This window comes from Pristiophorus japonicus, unplaced genomic scaffold (genome assembly GCF_044704955.1).
Source record: "Pristiophorus japonicus isolate sPriJap1 unplaced genomic scaffold, sPriJap1.hap1 HAP1_SCAFFOLD_45, whole genome shotgun sequence".
Taxonomy (NCBI): Eukaryota; Metazoa; Chordata; class Chondrichthyes; family Pristiophoridae; genus Pristiophorus; species Pristiophorus japonicus.
This window is the reverse complement of record NW_027254352.1, coordinates 5,682,394-5,699,743: the sequence shown is the minus strand read 5'-3', so window position 1 is coordinate 5,699,743 and position 17,350 is coordinate 5,682,394.

Here is a 17,350-nt window from a genome sequence, read left to right as displayed (position 1 = left end):
TCACACTGTATACACTATGCTTGTACCACCAGAGGGTGCAACTGGTAGAGACCTCCGGGTCAGCTGTACACGACAGGTAACCAGGTATAAAAGAGAGTTCACCATGCTGTACCCTCACTCAGGAGCTGTAATAAATGGACTCAGGTCACCAAAGTTCAGGTATAATAACTGATCTCGTGGAGTCATTACTAGAGTGCTTACAGAGACAATAACTGGCGACGAGAATACAAATTTCAACGTGACAATGGCTAACCTTGGCATGTTTGAACAATTCGCCGATGGGCAAGATTGGGAGGCCTTTGTGGAAAGGCTCGAACACTTTATTGTGAACGACCTGGCGGGAGACGACACGACCTCGCTGGCTGATAATTGCTGAGCTATCCTGCTCAGCAGTTGTGGGCCCACCGTCTATGGCCTTGTCAGGGACTTGCTAGTGCCAGAGAAGATAACAATATATGTGGAGCTTGTAACGCTGATATAGGAACAGCACAAACCTAAAGAGAACATCCTCACAGCCGGACACTGGCTCTATACCCACCGGTAGCCCGAAGGGCAAGAAATCGCAAAATATGCTGCAGACCTGAGACGATTGGCTGCACCATGTGATTTTAGCGATCACCTCACCGAAGCATTAAGGGACATCTTTGTTATTGGAATCGGCCACGAGGGCCTTCTCCACAGGCTGCTCTCTGCGGACACCACGGTCACCCTGCAGAAGGCAATTAACGTGAGCCAGGCGTTCATGATCTCGGCCTGCATCTCCAAGCGGATTTCTCAACCACCAGGACACTAACCCGGCCAGTACTGTGAAGCGACTGATGCCTTTTAGAGGCAGGGCTGCTGCAAGCAGTCTCTCTCAGGGAAGAGAGAACACAACCGCGAGTCCCACAATCCTGAGTCCGTCACATGGGGCCAACCGGCCAACCCCATTCTGGCCCTGTGGAGGTAATCACAGGTCCCACCAGTATCGCTGTAAAGACTATACTTGAAAAGGCTGTAACATGAAGGGCCATCTCCAGCGAATATGCAAGAGAAGTCGTACTCACCGTGTCATAGAAACATCGAAACATAGTAATTAGGTGCAGGAGCAGGCTATTCGACACTTCGAGCCTGCACCGCCATTTAATAAGATCATGGCTGATCATTCAACCTCAGTACCCCTTTCCTGTTTTCTCTCCATACCCCTTGATCCCTTTGGCCGTAAGGGCCATATCTAACTCCCTTTTGAATATATCTAACGAATTGGCCTCAACAACTCTCTGCGCTCGGTAATTCCACAAGTTAACTACTCTCTGAGTGAAGAAGTTCCTGCTGATCTCGGCCCTAAATGGCCTACCCCTTATCCTTAGACTGTGACCCCTGGTTCTGGAACTCTCCTGCAAAGGGCACATTCTTCCTGCCTCTAACCTGTCCAATCCCGTCAGAATTTTCTGGTTATTTGCGATCCCCTCTCATTCTTCTAAACTTCAGTGGATGCAAGCCCAGTTGCTCCAGTCTCTCCTTATATGTCAATCCTGCCATCCCGGGAATCAGTCTGGTGAACCTTCGCTGTAATCTCTTAAAAGCAAGAACATCCTTCCTCAGATTAGGAGACCAGAACTGAACACAATATTCCAGGTGTGGCCTCACCAAGGCTCTGCACAACTGCAGTAAGACCTCCCTGCTCCTGTACTCAAATCCTCCAGCTATGAAGGCCAACATGCCATTTGCCTCTTCACTGCCTGCTGTACCTGCATCCTATCCTTCAATAACTGATGTACCATTACACACAGATCTCGTTGTACCTCCGCTTTTCCTAATCTGTCACCATTCAGGTAATACTCTGTGTCTTCCTGTTTTTGCCACCAAAGTGGATAACCTCACATTTATCTATATTATACTGCATCTAACATGCATTTGCCCACTCATCTAACCTATCCAAGTCACGCTGCAGCCTCTTAGCATCCTCCTCACAGCTCGCACCCGCCATCCAGCTTTGTATCATCTTCAAATTTGGAGATATTAAATTCAATTCCTTCATCTAAATCATTGATTATATTGTAAATAGCTGGGGTCCCAGCAGCACTGAACCATGCAGCACCCCACTGCTCATGCCTGCCATTCTGAAAAGGGCCCGCTTATTCCGTCAATCTTCTTCCTGTCTTCCAACCACTTCTATTTCCACGTCAATACATTTCCCCCAATACAACGTGCTTCAATGTTGCACACTAATCTCTTGTGTGGGACATTGTCAAAGGCCTTTTGAACGTTCAGATGCACCATATCTACTGGTTCTCCCTTGTACACTCTACTAGTTACATCCTCAAAAAATTCTAGAAGATTTGTCAAGCATGATTTTCCTTTCATAAATCCATGCTGACTTGCACCGATCCTGTCACCGCGTTCCAAATGCGCTGCTATTTTATCTTTAATAATTGATTCCAACATTTTCCCCACCACCGATGTCAGGATAACCAGTCTATAATTCCCTGTTTTCTCTCTCCCCCCTTTTTTAAAAAGTGATGTTACATTAGCTACACTCCAGTCCATAGGAACTGATCCAGAGTCAATAGAATGTTGGAAAATGATCACCAATGCATTCACTATTTCTTGGACTACTTCCTTAAGTTCTCTGGGATGCAGACGATCAGGCCCTGGGGATTTATCTGCCCTCAATCCCAACAATTTCCTCAACATAATTTCTTGACTAATAAGGATTTCCTTCAGTTCCTCCTTTTTCCTAGACCCTCGAACCCCTAGTATTTCTAGAAGGTTATTTGGGTATTCCTTAGTGAAGACAGACCCAAAGTATTTGTTCAACTGGTGTGCCATTTTTTGTTCCCCATTATAAATTCACTTGATTCTGACTGCAGGAGACCTAAGTTGGTCTTCACTACTCTTTTTCTCTTCACATATCTAGAGAAGCTTTTGCAGTATATTTGCATGTTCCCTGCAAGCTTCCTCTCACACGCGAGAGGCGTCGGGAGTTCGTTGGTGAGGCGTGTGTCCGGGGATCAGCAGAGGCCTATAAAATGCTGCGAGAGGCGTTGGGAGTTCGTTGGTGAGACGTGAGTCCGGGGATCAGCAGAGGTCGATAAAAGGCCGCGAGAGGCGTCGGGAGTTCATTGGTGAGGCGTGAGTCCAGGGATCAGCAGAGGCCTATAAAAGGCTGCGAGAGGCGTCGGGAGTCAGTTGCTGAGGCGTACATGTGCAGCTATAGGGAGAAGGCACAAAAGAATTAGAAAGAAACAGAAAGGTGACGTCACAGCCTAGGGGGTAAGTGATTGGCTGGTGATTGGTGAGTAGTTTTTCTTTTTCTTTTTTATATTAGTCAGTAATTTTTAATATTGGTGTTGCCAATTTACGTGTATCTAAGGGTTAAGTCATGGCAGGAGAGCTCGGTAGGGTGTTATTCTCCTCCTGTACCATGTGGGAACTCAGGGACACTTCCAGTGTCCCTGACGACGACGTGTGCGGGAACTGTATCCACCTACAGCTCCTGACGGACCGGGTTGCGGAATTGGAGCTGAGGGTGGATTCACTCTGGAGCATCCACGATGCTGAAAATGACGTGAGTAGCACGTTTGGCGAATTGGTCTGACCACAGGATAAGGGTCCACAGCCAGAAAGGGAATGGAAGACCAGCAGGAAGAGTAGTGCAAGGAAGGTAGTGCAGGCGTTCCCTGTGGTCATCCCACTGCAAAACAGATACACTGCTTTGAGTACTGTTGGGGGGGATGACTCATTGGGGGAGTGCACCAGCATCCAAGTTCATGGCTCCGTGGCTGGCTCTGTTGCACAGGAGGGCAGGTAAAAGAGTGGGAGAGCGATAGTGATAGGGCATTCAATGGTGGGGGGAAAAGATAGGCGTATCTGCGGCCGCAACCGAGACTCCAGGATGGTATGTTGCCTCCCTGGTGCAAGGGTCAAGAATGTATCGGGGCGGGTGCAGGACATTCTAAAAAGGGAGGGAGAACAGCCATTTCTCGTGGTGCACATTGGTACCAACGACATGGGTAAAAAAAGGGTTGAGGTCCTATGAAACGAATTTAAGGAGCTAGGAGCTAAATTTAAAAGTAGGACCTCAAAATTAGTAATCTCGGGATTCCTACCAGTGCCACGTGCTAATCAGAGAAGGAATCGCAGGATAGTGCAGATGAATACGTGGCTTGAGCAGTGGTGCAGCAGGGAGGGATTCAAATTTCTGGGGCATTGGAACCGGTTCTGGGGGAGGTGGGACCAGTACAAATCGGACGGTCTGCACCTGGGCAGGACCGGAACCAATGTCCTAGGGGGAGTGTTTGCTAGTGCAGTTGGGGAGGAGTTAAACTAATATGGCAGGGGGATGGGAACCAATGCAGGGAGACAGAGGGAAACAAAAAGGAGGCAAAAGCAAAAGACAGAAAGGAGATGAGGAAAAGTGGAGGGCAGAGAAACCAAGGCAAAGAATAAAAAGGGCCACTGTACAGCAAAATTCTAAAAGGACAAAGGGTGTTAAAAAACAGGCCTGAACGTTTTGTGTCTTAATGCAAGGAGTATCCGCAATAAAGTGGATGAATTAACTGTGCAAATAGATGTTAACAAATATGATGTGATTGTGATTATTGAGACGTGGCTCCAGGATGACCAGGCTGGGAACTCAACAGCCAGGGGTATTCAACATTCAGGAAGGATAGAATAAAAGGAAAAAGAGGTGGGGTAGTATTACTGGTTAAAGAGGAGATTAATGCAATAGTTAGGAAAGACATTGGCTTGGAAGATGTGGAATCTGTATGGGTAGAGCTGCAGAAAACCAAAGGGCAAAAAACGTCAGTGGGAGTTGTGTACAGACCTCCAAACAAGTAGTGATGTTGGGGAGGGAATCAAACAGGAAATTAGGGGTGCATGCAATAAACGTGCAGCAGTTATAATGGGTGACTTTAATATGCACATAGATTGGGCTAGCCCAACTGGAAGCAATACGGTCGAGGAGGATTTCCTGGAGTGCATAAGGGATGGTTTTCTCGACCAATATGTAGAGGAATCAACTAGGATGAGGCCATCTTAGACTGGGTGATGTGTAATGAGAGAGGATTAATTAGCAATCTCATTGTGCGAGGCCCCTTGGGGAAGAGTGACCATAATATGGTGGAATTCTGCATTAGGATGGAGAATGAAACAGTTAATTCAGAGACGATGTTCCAGAACTTAAAAAGGGTAACTCTAAATGTTTGAGGCGTGAATTGGCTAGGATAGATTGGCGAATGATACTTAAGGGGTTGACTGTGGATGGGCAATGGCAGACATTTAGAGATCGCATGGATGAACTACAACAAATGTACATTCCTGTCTGGCGTAAAAATAAAAAAGGGAAGGTGGCTCAACCGTGGCTATCTAGGGAAATCATGGATAGTATTAAAGCCAAGGAAGTGGCATACACATTGGCCAGCAATAGCAGCGAACCCGGAGACTGGGAGAAATTTAGAACTCAGCAGAGGAGGACAAAGGGTTTGATTAGGGCAGGGAAAATGGAGTACGAGAAGAAGCTTGCAGGGAACATTAAGGCAGATTGCAAACGTTTCTATAGATATGTAAAGAGAAAAAGGTTAGTAAGGACAAACGTAGGTCCCATGCAGTCAGAATCAGGGGAAGTCATAACGGTGAACAAAGAAATGGCAGACCAATTGAACAAGTACTTTGGTTCGGTATTCACTAAGGAGGACACAAACAACCTTCCGGATATAAAAGGGGTCACAGGTCTAGTAAGGAGGAGGAACTGAGGGAAATCTTTATTAGTCGGAAAATTGTGTTGGGGAAATTGATGAGATTGAAGGCCGACAAATCCCCAGGGCCTGATGGACTGCATCCCAGAGTACTTAAGGAGATGGCCTTGGAAATAGCAGATACATTGACAGTCATTTTCCAACATTCCATTGACTCTGGATCAGTTCCTATCGAGTGGAGGTTAGCCAATGTAACCTCACATTTAAATATGGATGGAGAGAGAAAACAGGGAATTATAGACCGGTCAGCCTGACCTCAGTAGTGGGTAAAATGATGGAATCAATTATTAAGGTTGTCATAGCAGCGCATTTGGAAAAAGGCGACATGATAGGTCCAAGTCAACATGGATTTGCTTAAGGGAAATCCTGCTTGACAAATCTTCTGCAATTTTTTGAAGATGTTTCCAGTAAAGTGGACAAGGGAGAACCAGCAGATATAGTATATCTCGACTTTCAGAAGGCTTTCGACAAGGTCCCACACAAGAGATTAATGTGCAAATTAAAAGCAAATGGGATTGGGTGTAGTGTGCTGACGTGGATTGAGAACTGGTTGTCAGGCAGGAAACAAAGAGTAGGATTAAATGGGTACTTTTCAGAATGGGAGGCAGTGACTAATCGGGTACCGCATGTTTCTGTTCTGGGCCCCAGCTGTTTACATTCAACATTAATGATTTAGACGAGGGGATTAAATGTGGTATCTCCAAATTTGCGAATGACACTAAGTTGGGTGGCAGTGTGAGCTGCGAGGAGGATGCAATGAGGCTGCAGAGTGACTTGGATAGGTTAGGTGAGTGGGCAAATGCATGGCAGATGAAGTATAATGTGGATAAATGTGAGGTTATCTACTTTGGTGGTAAAAACAGAGAGACAGACTGTTATCCGAATGGTGACCGATTAGGAAAAGGGAAGGTGCAACGAGTCCTGGGTGTCATGGTACATCAGTCATTGAAGGCTGGCATGCAGGTACAGCAGGTGGTTAAGAAAGCAAATGGCATGTTGGCATTCATAGCGAGGGGATTTGAGTACAGGGGCAGGGAGGTGTTGCTACAGTTGTACAGGGCCTTGGTGAGGCCACGCCTGGAGTATTGTGTAAAGTTTTGGTCTCCTAACTTGACGAAGGACATTCTTGCTATTGAGGGAGTGCAGCGAAGATTCACCAGACTGATTCCCGGGATGGTGGGACTGACCTATCAAGAAAGAGTGGATCAACTGGGCTTGTATTCACTGGAGTTCAGAAGAATGAAAGGGCACCTCACAGAAACATTTAAAATTCTGACGGGTTTAGACAGGTTAGATGCTGGAAGAATATTCCAAATGTTGGGGAAGTCCAGAACCAGGGGTCACAGTCTGAGGATAAGGGGTAAGCCATTTAGGACAGAGATGAGGAGAAACTTATTCACCCAGAGAGTGGTGAACCTGTGGAATGTTCTACCACAGAAAATAGTTGAGGCCAATTCACTAATTATATTCAAAAGGGAGTTAGATGAAGTGCTTACGACTAGGGGGATCAAGGGGTATGGAGAGAAAGCAGGAATGGGGTACTGAAGTTGCATGTTCAGCCATGAACTCATTGAATGGCGGTGCAGGCTAGAAGGGCTGAATGGCCTACTCCTTGACCTATTTTCTATGTTTTACTGTTTCTATGTAGTCTATTTTCCCCCTTCTAATAAGACCCTTTGTCCTCTTCTGCTGAATTCTAAATTTCTCCCAGTCCTCAGGTTTGCTGCTTTTTCTGGCCAACTTACATGAGTCGATGAAGAGTTGGCCGATAATCCGGAGTCCAGCGACGATGAGGTCTACGGAGTGGTTACCTGCACCACCGAGAGTTCCCCGTTGAAAATGGAAGTTAAAATCAACTATGTTCCAGTCACGATGGAGGTGGACACATGGGCGACCCAGTCACAGATGAATCAGGCGGCCTTTGAGAAACTCTGGGACAATCCAATCAAACGACCTAAAATGATCCCGATTGAAGTGAAACTGCTCACCGTCACAAACGATACATCCCAGTCGTTGGCAGCATGGTTGTCCAGGTGTCACATGGCGGCGCGATGCACAGGTTACCTTTGCGAATCGTTGCTGGTGATGGTCCAAAGCTATTAGGAAGAAGGTTAAAAAGATCACTTGGAGATGGGAAAAGCTCCAACCTCCAGCAATCGACGTCCGCCGTGGTCCCAAAGTTGCATCCAGCACAACACCTGAAAAACCAACCGCCCAACTCGACTGTGCGGCGACGACACACACCGCTGAACCCAACGGCGAGATGATCCAGCCCAAACGACCAGACCTCACCTTCCAGTCTCCAGTGGCAGGACTCCAGAGGAAGAAAATGCACGCAGAAGGTAACTTCCTGGCTTCCGTGGCAGAACCTGGGGAGAAAACGATCACCGCAGCCTACCTCATGGAGAGAAAGAAGCTGGCGTCCTAACCACGAGGTGAAGCGCCTGAAGTCAAGATGGCGGCAGCCAGACCACAAGGGAGCAACACGTGAAGCTGAGCGGTGAACCAGATTCGGGCAAAGATTGCAAGACCCTCTTCAAGGAGACCGGCAACCCATCACAATTAAAGGGACAGTTCCACTCTTTATACAGCGATGATGGTGATACATATTTAAAAGATGTAACTGTCAATTTCAAGTTTGTAAATGTAACTAATCACGATAAGTCGGGCGCTTGCGGTCAGAAGCAATGTTTTGTGAGAGTAAACGAAGTGATGATGTGCGATGCTGGGATTTACGTGCAAAACCAAGGGCAATCTCCAGTCAGTACCCAGGTCCAGCGATTATGTAGCCTTCCCCTCCGGGACCAATGTGATGCCCAGGGACTGTGGCCACGCACAGAGGGAGCATGCCAGGCTGCAGTGCCAGTGATCAGCGGAAGGCAAAGTCACCACTGCCGGTACCTTGCCCCCGACCGGCTCTACCTCTCTGGCCACCAGGGCCAGTATTGGGAGCAAGCGGATAGCACACTCCTGCCATCCCAACGGGACCTGGGATGACCAGGCTCCCACTCTCGCTGAAGGGCAGCAGGGAGACACCGCAGCCCTCATAGGAGGACAGGGAGGCCACACACTCGTGTGGCTCAGCTCACCACTAGGCAACGGCAAAAGCTCTGAGACTCAGCCTGGTGAGCGATCTGAGCCCACCCAGCTGGCAGGGGACACAGCGCCGACATCAGACAACCTGGGCACAGTCTGGTTACTCTGGAACTAGTGGCCTCACCCACCTGTACCTAAACAACGAGGGGAAAGACTGTGATACCACATATGCACCTTACCTGTAAAATATACTTGTTCCTCTACTGCAGAACCCAAACAGTGATGTAACTAATCCGATGTTTTTTTGTTCTATCTGTCTGTACAGGTCTGCACATGCAGGTGTTGAGCCACAATCATGGACTATGTATGGGGAGGGGGGGGGTTGGGATGGATGTATGTAGCAATGGACACACATGGATCAGACCCTGAACGCTCACAACCCCCACTGCAACCTCTAACCATCCACTGCTGACCATTTCCCAATGTCGTTGCAATAAGGACTTGGTGGTCCACAGGGAGAGAGCCAAGCCAAAGCGCAGAAAAGGTGCAAGGGCTTTGGACACTCAAGTCTCGGGCCAGAGCACACAATGGAAAGGCCAGTGGCACAAGACTTGGGGGAGAGAGATGTTGTGTCTGTATAATATAAGTTTACTCCCTGTACACTCAATGTACAGTTACATATAAGACTCTGGATGTACATTCACACTGTATATACTATGCCTGTACCAGCAGAGAGTGCAACTGGTGGAGACCTCCGGGTCACCGGTACACGACGGGTAACGACGTATAAAACGGAGCTCACCTTACTGTACCCTCACTCAGGAACTGCAATAAATGGACAAAGGTCACCACAGTTCAAGTACAATACCTTGCCTCATGGAGTCATTACTTGAGTGGTTACAGACACAATAGAAAGAGATTAAACATTAAATGGTAGGATATTGAGGATTGTAGAGGAACAAAGTGACCTGGGAGTGCATGTCCACAGATCCATTTAGGTAGCAGGCAAGGTGGATTAGCTGGTTAAGAAGGCTTGCAGAATGCAGTCCTTTATTAGCCGAGGCGTAGAATATGAGAGCAGGTGTGTTATGCTTTTATATAAAACACTGGTTCAGACACAGCTGGAGTACTGCATGCAGTTCTCCTCTGCGCTTTACAGGAAGAATGCTGTGATTGCACTGGAGATTGACAGAGGAGATTTCGAGTATGTGATCGGGAGTGGAGAATCTTAGCTATGAGGACAGATTGGATAGGCTGGGTTTGTTTTCCTTGGAAAAAAGGAGGCTGTGGGGACGCATTATTGAAGTATATATAATTATGAGGGGACTTGATATAGTGGATAGAAAGGACTTATTTCCTTTAGCAGAGGGGTCAACAACCATGGCGCATAAATTTAAAGTCATTGGTAGAAGGTGTAGGGGGGATTTGAGGGGGAAATTCTTCACGCAGATGGTTGTGGGGGTCTGGAACTCACTGCCTGAAAGCGTGGTAGAGGCAGAAACCCTCACCACATTTAAAAAGTGCTTGGATGTGCACCTGAACTGCCCTAACCTTAGGGTTATGGACCGATAGCTGGGACGTGGGATTAGGCTGGAGAGCCTATTATTGGCCGGCACAGTCATGATGGGCCGAAATGGCCTCCTGCCGTGCTGTAAACATCTGATTATATAAATCAATGAAAAATTATCACCCAACTTGGGGCTCGCACCTCTGACCGTGAGATTAAGAATCTCATGATATACTGACTTAGTCAGCTGGGCTTCTGCAAAACGCACCTTTTTGTCGTTGATTGCAGCCAGGCGCCTGTTGGCTCCACCCCAGATGTGTAAACTTGCTGTCGAAGAACTGCCAGGATCTTCTTGAATGGTGGACCAGGCTCGAAGGGCCGAATGGCCTACTCCGGCCCCTGATCCTGACATGTTTATGATCTTATGACCTTTCACAGGAGAACAAACTCGCTCCTGAGCATGCATGAGGAGAAAGCGACAGAAAATATTCCCGCCCGGTGAGCTTTCGAATGTGAAGTGAACGTGTTAAACGCTACACTGCGGAAACATCTCCACTTTCAGCACCAGTACAGACGGAAATGTTAAGCGAGCAGGTGAACTGCTGAATCGTTGGCCGTGGTGTCAAACAATGAGTTTCGCTTCATGATTAACAACAGGAAATGTCAGAAGTGTGAAGCAAAGCCACACCTCCAGATGAGACTGCGACCTAAACACACAATCTTCGACCGTTCAGCAATCCTGACTATTTAGGGCTTTATGTGGCCAACTGCAGGTTTATTTTGAACTTTTGTGTCCTGTCACATGAAATAAATGACGGCAGCAGACGGATCTCTGCCTGACACCGTGGAAACAGTGAAACAGACCTTGGAACAAGTGTCTGGTTATTGCGAAACAGCAAAGAAAATATTAATTCTCGAATTATCCTAAATAACAGGGACCTCGACGTGATCTGGGGTCAGACGCGCTACCGTTGCGCCACGAAGTCTCGACAGCACATAGGAAATGTTTATCTACATGAAGGTTTCATAATATAAGGGGCTTTAAAATCCACGCCCATTCCCACCGGCTGTCAGAAGCAGCGCTCACCTGCCAGTCACCGTATGTTTTTTTGTTAAACTTTTGTGTTGCTTTCATGGGATTAACCCGTCACCTTCTTTTGCATAATGAAAGAAATGCTAACTGAGGCAGAGTCGATACTTCAACCATTTTTTTCTGTGCTTTGCATAGAATCATAGAAACATAGAAAACAGGTGCAGGAGTAGGCCATTCGTCCCTTCGAGCCTGCACCACCATTCAACATGATCATGGCTGATCATGCACCTCAGTACACCTTTCCTGCTTTCTCTCCATACCCTTGATGCCTTTAGCCGTATTGGTCACAATTACCTCCCTTTTTAATAGATCTGACGAACTGGCCTCAACAACTTTCTGTGGTAAAGAATTCCAGTCTAGAGGTTCAGAATTCTCTGAGTGAAGAAGTTTCTCCTCATCTCGGTCCTAAATGGCTTATCCCTTGTCCTTCGACTGTGACCCCTGGTTCTAGACTTCCCCAACATCGGGAACATTCTTCCTGCATCTAAGCTGTCCAGTCCCATCAGACCGGTATATGTTTCTATGCGATCCCCTCTCATTCTACTAAATTACAGTGAGTATAAGTCTAGTTGATCCAGTCTTTCTTTATATGTCAGCCCTGCCTTCCGGGAATCATTCTGGTGAACCTTCGCTGCACTCCCTCAATAGCAAGAACGTCCTTCCTCAGATTAGGAGACCAAAACTGTATAAATTATTCCAGGTGAGGCCTCACCAAAGACTGCGTCTGTGCACATACAGATGCTGCACTCCAGGACAATGCGATATATTTACTGAGGCGTATGAAAGCATGGGCCTTATTCTAAACATCCGTAAGACAAAGGTCCTCCACCAGCCTGTCCTCACCGCACAGCATCACCCCCCAGTCATCAAGATCCACGGCGCGGCCCTGGACAGCATGTACCCCTTCCCACATCTCGGGAGCCTCCTATCAACAAGAGCAGGCGTCGACGACGAGATCCTACACAGCATCAATGCGCCAGTACAGCCTTCGGCCGCCTGAGGAAAAGAGTGTTTGAAGACCAGGCCATCAAATCTGGCACCAGTCTCATGGTCTACAGGGCTGTAGTAATACCTGCTCTCCTGTACGGCTCAGCGATTTGGACAATGTACAGTAGACACCTCAAGTTGCTGAAGAAATATCACCAACGATGTCTCTGCAAGATCCGTCAAATCCGCTGGGAACAAAGAGGCACCAACATCAACAGACTTATTCAGGCTAATATCCATCAGTTATATTAATACAACAAGGTCATATTTTAATGGATATTTAGTAGCCATATTAAAAAGAAAAGACAAGTTTTGGTGAGTTGGAAGGTCCCTGCTAACACTGAAACGTGTTTAAGAGGGCGGGGTGAGCAGCGGGGCTCTGCATAGACTACGTTAATTAATGAATATGTGACTCAAAATTCAGGATTCCGTGTTTGATTCTCATGCACTTAATCATGATGTTGTGGTCAGTTTCAAAGGATTAATAAGAGCGCAGATGTTAGTTTGCCATCTTATCCACCACAAATTCTAGGCCAATACAACATATTCCATGCAGTACACCCGACAGATCGAATCTGTAGTTCCAGGGTAAGCCATGGAAGAAACAAATAAGTGGCATTTTGAGCAAGGGACAACACAACTGACAATATAACATGATGTCATGTGATTGAAGAAATATATGGTCACGGCTGGAATAGGGTCAAACTGGTTATTCTTCCATCAATATCTGGAAACAGATTCGTATCAGTGTGAAATAGTTCAGTGCAACTGGAACATTTGTGACAATTTCTCCTTCCAAGAGTTCAGCTAAGCAAATGAAGAGCAGGACACGAGTACAGCGAATATCTGTAACATCTTACTTTTGTGCAGAGATTAATTGTGCAGTGAAAAATGCGAATCTTATGGTTAGAAAACTGGAAGCTACTTTAAGTTGCAAAGTTAATTGATACCGATGTGTGCGCATCGCCGCATGTGCGACATATTTGGAATCATTGAAGCAAACCAACATGTTCGTCAACCATATCCGCACTTTACTGATCTGATGCCCATGTATATTTCAGATGAGAAATTCCGTGATTCACAAATTAGGACAATTCGTCAGAATTTATTTAATCAAATACTCAACAAACGTTAACCTTTAGACAAAGAAGTGCTTTTGATTCTAGTAATGGTTCTAGGGCAGTGTTCAATGCGGGTGTTATAGGATTCGATTTATTGGCCTCTACCTTTCAATGATCCAGTTGAAAAAAGGCTGTATGGTAAACAAGTTGGGGCAAAGCTTTCACCAGACTGGCCATGCTACCAGAACGGTAATTATCATATAGCACTTTATAACATGAATATCTGGGTTTAATATCTTACCACTGATACCAAAGACTGCAAGCACAGGGTAGTAGAGGCATTCGATCCAATATATTATTGGATATCCCATTTTCTGTGACGAAACACCGAATCTTTGGTTCTGATCAGAAGGCTGTGAATAATCAAATATTAAGATTAATTTAACGGAATCCGACTGATACCTGAGGAGATACTCCACAGAATCAATTGCTGGGAATGTACCATATGCTATATTCGTTACATTCTGTCCAACAACCAGATTAATTAACCACTTAGTATTCGACATTATTGCGCAATACAAAAATTATTTGTGTATTCAGAACCATTTGATTACATATTGCTTCCTGTTTATACACAGTGAATAAAAATACAACTATTTTGCGAAGCATGATTGATGAGTTGTGGAAGAATTCTTATTTGTAGGCAGCTTTTTAATTGCAAAATCGGCTGCTAAGTCAAATCTATAGTTACTATTCCAGAATTTGCACTTACAACGTTTCAAGTAGACTTGAGACATGACAATTGATACTGCGTCGCCGAGGCATGGAAAATCCTACACTTTGTCCATGGCCACGCTGTGTTTTTGATGCTGTTTGGCGAGGGCAGGTTGGTGGAAGTACTTTGTCTTATGGAAGTTTAGTGTTTTCATATGCCTCGATAAAGATGTTGATGATGGCTGCATTCAGCCTTGAAATGTGAGCAGATGCAAGCATCATCCGTGTACTGCAGTTTGATATCAGAGGATGGGACGACCTTGGATCTAGCCTGGAGAAGACGAATGTTGAAAGGTTCCAAATTGTTCTTTAATTTAGGTCCACTCCAGCGGGGAGCATATTGAATATGAGATGAACATTGCGGCGAGGAAGACCGAGAAGAGTGTTGGCGTGATATGCAGCCCTGCTTGGCCTCGGTCCGTACAAGGATAGTATCTGTGGTGGATCCGTTTGCCAAGATCGAGGCTTGCATGTTGTCGTGGAGCAGGCGGAGTATGTTGGAAATAGTTTGGCGTCAGCATATGTAGAGGAGGACGCTCCATAGTTCGTCATTGTTGACAGTGTCAAAGGCATTTGTGAGGTGAACTAAATCCATGTAGAAGGGTTTTTCCTGTTCCCTGCACTTCTGCTATAGTTGTCGCGTGAGGACGATCTTGTCCATTGTAGCCCCTAGTGGACGAAATTTGCATTGCCACGCTGGGAGGAGCTATTCAGCAATCGTGAGCAGATGGTTGAAGAGGATTCTTGCCATGACATTCTCATTGGACGAAAACAGGGAGATCCTCTCAGATGCCACAATCTGACTTTTCCCCATTTTAAAATATGGTCACGATTATGGCATCATTGACATCTGCAGGCATACTCTCCTCCCTCCAGATAAGAGAGGTGATGCCAGGCATTCGTGCCAATAGTAATTACCGCCACACTTTAGTGCCTCAGCAGAGATTCCATCTGCTCCTGATGCCTTATTGTTCTTGAACTGACCGTTGGACTTTACTACCTTGTTCAAGCTAGTTTGTACCCTACCCAACAATAATAGCAATCCCCGCGAGGATATTGGTTCCAGTTCTCTTGATTAGCAACCCGTCTTTTTTCTGCAGGTCGAACCTCTCCAGAAACAGTCACAATGCCTAAGGAATCTAAAAACCTCCCTCCTGTACTAACTTACCAGCCACGCATTCGTCTGTTCTCTCCTCCTACTTCGGTATTAATTAGCACGTGGCATTGTGATTGGTATGGAAATTCCACCGTTTTTGTTCCTGCTTTTAATCTCTTTCCCACCTCCTTAAATTCTGCCTGCGGTATCTCATCCTCCTTTCGACCTATGTCATTTGTACCGATGTGGACCACGACATCTGCTGTTCACCGTATCCCCCGAGAATGCCTAGCCACCGTTCATTGATCTCCTTGAATCAGGCAACAAAAGACAACATACCATCATGGATTCAATTCTCATCCATAAATCCGCCTGTCTGCTCCCTTCACTACTGTATCCCCAATATTTACAAAATTACAATATTTTTCCTCCACCCCCAACCCCTCCCCACCACCATATAGCTGAACTGCCCTTGGTGGCGTGGAATTGGCACAGACAGCACTCGGCAGAGGAACCATTGTCCCCACCAGTAATTAGGACAGAATACCGCTTGGAGAGCGAGATTACCTCCAGGGCCTCCTGCACCATCTGCCTGGTCGTTTTCTGTTCGTGGTCACCATTTCTCTCTTTCCGTTTTTCTTAGGCTGCACCTCTCTAACCATGCTATTCACGTAACTCAGACTCGCGAATCCACATTAGTGACTCCAGCCGTCGCTCATGCTCCGTAAACCGTTGCTCGATTTGTGGAATCTGGGTACCTTTACTGCACATATATTCATCCATGCTACGTGACGCATCCTTGAATTTCCACTTGTCACAGGTTATGCACTCCGCTAGACTGCGCTGCCCTGTCACTCCTGCCATGCCTCTATTTTACTGAGTAAAAGGAATCCTTTATTTAAATGTCCTATTAACATTAACTTAAACGGTTAAAAACTTACCGTATTTTAAAGACTAAGATCTAACTTAACAGAAAAAAAAATCCACCCACTTCTTTCCAATCAGCTACTTTCATTGTGCAGACGTCACTGTGAAACGCTGACGTCCTTTCAAATGTTGCTTCTGGACCCTATATTTATGCGCTTTATCTTGACTCACTCTCGCTGCTGGTCCCACGCAGTTCCACTGCATCCCATAAATCATTAAAATGCCACGAACAGGTACAGGAAATAATCAACAATCCAAGTGGAATGCAGATCTTTATATCTCGAGGGGTTAGCAGAAATGGTACAGCGATACATAGCCCGGGTGACAGCACACCTACAGTACTGTAAGCAGTTCTGGTCAGTATAGCATGGGAAGGATATATTGGCCTTGGAAGGAATGCAGCATAGATTTAGCAGATTGATAACCGGACCCCTGTGGTTCCATTACGAAGAGCGATTACACAAACTATGGTTGGGTTCCCTGAAATGTAGATTTCTACGGGATAATTCCAGATCTGAAGGGAAACAGACAGGGTAAAGAGAGAGATATTTTTTTCCAAATATTGGGGTGTCCAGGCCTTCGGTCATGGTATGAACCCTGGAGCCAGAAATTTAACGAGTGCTGTTAGGAAACACTTCGACACACAAAGGATGGTTGAAGTTTGGAACTCTCTCCTGCCAACAGCAATTGTACGAAAACAATTGCTAATTTTAAATCTAAGTTTGAAAAATATTTATTACCCAAAGACATTAATGGTTATGGGCTTAAGCTGGGTATATGGCATTAGATCGCAGATTTGCCATTATATCTTTAATGACACTACAGGCTCGAGGAGCTAAAGGACCTATTCCTTTATTTATGCTCCTCAGACATTACGGATTTAATGTTAAATGCATTAGTATTGTTTTTAATATTAACATATATATTAATAAAATCGATTAACCAAAAAAGACTGAGGATCTGATAGATATCTTAACATGGGAAAGTTGACCTCCAATAAAACGTCAAGCAATCTAAAAGTCCCCAATAAAACGTTACAGTTTTATTTTCTATTTATACTGTACTGAAATTTAAAGAAGCTGCTCACGGGAATTATTCACATTTTAATATTTCGCTTCTCTCAGTCGT